The sequence below is a fragment of the Gavia stellata genome, chromosome 14 (genome assembly GCF_030936135.1).
Source record: "Gavia stellata isolate bGavSte3 chromosome 14, bGavSte3.hap2, whole genome shotgun sequence".
Taxonomy (NCBI): domain Eukaryota; kingdom Metazoa; phylum Chordata; class Aves; order Gaviiformes; family Gaviidae; genus Gavia; species Gavia stellata.
Genome location: NC_082607.1, coordinates 22062511 through 22065957, shown reverse-complemented (window position 1 = coordinate 22065957; position 3447 = coordinate 22062511).

The window sequence follows — 3447 nt, the reverse complement described above, 5'->3', positions numbered from 1 at the left end:
TCTTTGCCCTAAAATAATACGGTTCTGAAACATTGTGTATTTTTTTTTATTGTAATCTTGCAAGTCTGAGTGTCTTGTGAAGCTTACAACCTTGGAGACTTGAGCTGGTAGAGCACTCTGATAACAGTCTGTGTGCTGTGGCAGTGTATTTGACGAGTCATTAACTGTAAAACCTGGGGGGAGAAGAAAAAAAGAGTAGGTTTTTTGGTTTATTTTTTGTTTTTAATGTAGCTTTTTAAACGTGTGCTTTGAGATGATGGGAAATGTGTGTGCACTGAACCAGAGTTAAAGGGCAGGGCCTGGAATTGGGCTTCAAAGTATTCCTCCGCCACATCAGAGTTCTGGTGGAACACCGCGATTCAGGAATATGGCGTCTCTCAGCAGTTGCCTGTTCGGGCATCGAACGAGGGTGGCGGTGCCTCGCTGAGAGGCGAGCTGCAGGAATCCCAGCTCCTGGCACTGAGCGGCCGGAAACCTCTGGCTACGCTTCTCCTGGGGTCGGGGCAGTGGGTTTCAGCTCTGACTGCCCAACAGCTTTCAGGAACATGGGACGAACTTGCTTTTATCCAGTTGTGGCTAGGGCAGGTAGCACTGCGGGAGAGGCCAGGCAGTGCCCCCAGACCACTCTGAGCTGGTTTCTTGCCTGTCTTGAATCAGGGGAAAACGCTGGCGATGGAGTTTTATGCTGAGGTAAGTCTGGGGTTTGGCCCCCAGGCAGCAGTAGTTCTTCCATTTTTGCCTGCCAGGGTGTACGTGGTGCCTCTCCGTGGGTGGACGGAGCTATTCGACATCCACTCCCCTGGTCTCTTGCTCTGTTTGTGGAGGTGACAGAAGCTACTCCACCTGTAAATAGGCGTAATTAATGGTGACCACATCCAGTCCACAGCCCTCTGCACCTGGGCTTATTGGTGGTGGTGTGGGAGAGGGGAGGGAGAACCTCATACTGACGGGTCAGTGCTGCAACTTCCTCTTGTGTGTTTTGGGTCCACCTCTAAAAACATCCAAGTGTTTCACTGATGTTAGCAGGCTTATGCTGCCAGATCCAGCTGTGAATTTAAGGGAAATAAGTTCAAAATCATTTTATTTTAATGAAATAGAGGTGAAATGTTTGCCTTTAATGTATTAGAGAAGTCTAAAGGTGGAGCTTTGGAAACAAGCTTGAATTGTATTCAGGTAATTACTGCTGGTTTCATGGTCCCTGGGGATGCTGAATGGTGACTAATAATTCTCAGCAAAGAGGCCAGTTCTCAGGCTGGTGGCATCAGTACTTGTACCAGGCCAACGCTGGAGATGAGAAGCAGACCTGTGCGCTACTGAGGGTATTGCTGAGAGGGAGAACTTCGCAGCCAGAGATGAGTGCTTGCACAAGTCTTACTATGCCAGTGCCAGCCAGCTTAACATGGAGAGAAGGTGTAAGGCGTCTTGGGGAACTGCGGGCAGGTCATTTAGCTCCAGACAGTATGAAATGGGCACAGTGTTAAGGAGCAGAGAGGCTGACTTCGTTACAGTTGTGCAGCATATGGTTAAAGGCGATGATGTCTTTCCCCCAACCATCAGAGGCTGCCGTTCCAGTCAGGGATGGTTTGTGCCGCCCTGTAGCAGCGGAAATTGCAACAAGAGCTAACCCAGCCCCCAGCCTGGACATGCAGTTCCTCTGGGAACAACAGCGGCAGCTCCAGCCTTGCCTCGTAGTTGCTGAGCTGTGCAGCATGCCGAATTAGGGAGTTAAGCCTCATTAAATTCAGCTTGCTTTATTCCCTGGGTTAGCTTTTCAGTCCAGTCAATTCTGAGCCTGGCAGCCAGGAGCAGGGGCACAACTGAGGGGAAGGGTACGTGGGAGTTCCTGTTGTTCAGGACTTTTTCCCAGTCACAGCCACAGTCTGTTTCAGGGCGGCCCAGCTCCTTTCCTGGGAGAAGCAGAAGACAGTCACACTATTTCCTGCCTCACAAGGTCACTTCCTTGGAGAAGTGGCCATTGTTGAGGTGACCTGTTCTGGGGGCGTTAGCTGATACACGGGAAAGAAAGGTTGAAAAACCACCCATGATACATGTTTTTCAGTAATATTACAATAATTTATAAAGGCATCAAAATAAATTTAACATCCATTAACAAGCTGATCTTGGAAACAAAACTTAAATTACTAGGACATTTTGGTGAAGTTGAAGGCACCTTGAAACAAGACAGAGGAGTAGTAAAAATCACGCTGCCTTCTGCAGCATCCTCTTCACTTGAACTGTCTGACCAGCAGCTGCAGGGCTTTTTCCTACTGTACTCCATACCGGTGATGTTTGGTACTACTCAGTAGGAATTGCCCTCTCTCTATCTACATAAATATTTACTGTTCCATAGCAGGCGCAGATTCTGCACATTGATTAGAAAGAGGCAAAAATTGCTTCAGGTTTTTCTGTTCCTTTGTGTCAGACAGAGGTTGGGTGACTAGTTTCTCACAAGCAGCTTTCTGACTTTGGAATTATCTTGCTCTCCACATTCATTAGGAACAACAGGGGAAAAAAGGCCCCAGAGCCCAGCTGGCCACGCACTGTTTCCGCTGTCAAAGTCCACAGCAGTGTTTATCATCCAACCAGGGAGGCCACCCCGCGTGCCAGGGGAGCTTTGGCAAGGGTTGGATCCTCAGCTGTTTCTGTGTAAGAGGCCCTGCTGTGCACCACCTTAAGCTAACAGCCAACAGAAGTGAAGTCACTCTGGCTGGAAACAACTTAAGTTGTCTAGCAAGGAACAATTTGACTCTGCAGTAATCACAAATTAATGACAAAGTAATGACAAAGCAGCCAGCCTGCAGGAAAGCGCTGCTTAAGACAATGCTGGGCACTTACCTGCAGCCAGTTTACTGCAACAAGAAATTAAGTGTTTGTTCTAGGCAGCATTTTTACAGGGGGAGAAGCTCCTTTAATTCTTATCATCTGAGCTGGCCCCACAAAAGGTACTGCAGAAACAGCCTAAGAGGGAAGATCTCTCTCACTGCAGCCTTGTTTGAGAAAGATCTGTCACTTCTACTGATTAACAACCTTCTCAAAAAGGAGGGAATTGCTTCATGTGGCATTTCTAGCTAGGCACTTGGCAAGGTGTCATAGGCCAAAACCAACCTGCCTTGGCTTCAATTCCTTTATTCTAAATTTTAACTCTACAGTGGATTTGAACGGAAGCCAAACGGGGCCCACTGTCCTTCTGGAGGCAGCTGCTTTCACACGGTTGGTACAATGTGGCTGAGGCAGCTGTGGACCCTCTGAGCTTACCCTTACCCTGGTCCAGTGAGGTGAGAGTTTGCTCCGGCTGCAAGAGGGATGTGAACAGAACTGCAGGAGCTCATCTCGCATGCCTGACAGTACAGGTGCTGGCGCAGGTACATCCTCCTCGCCTGTGCCTTAACTCTGCATCTGATCACTGGGAAACTGATAAAAATAAGACAGCATTCTTGTAACAAGCCT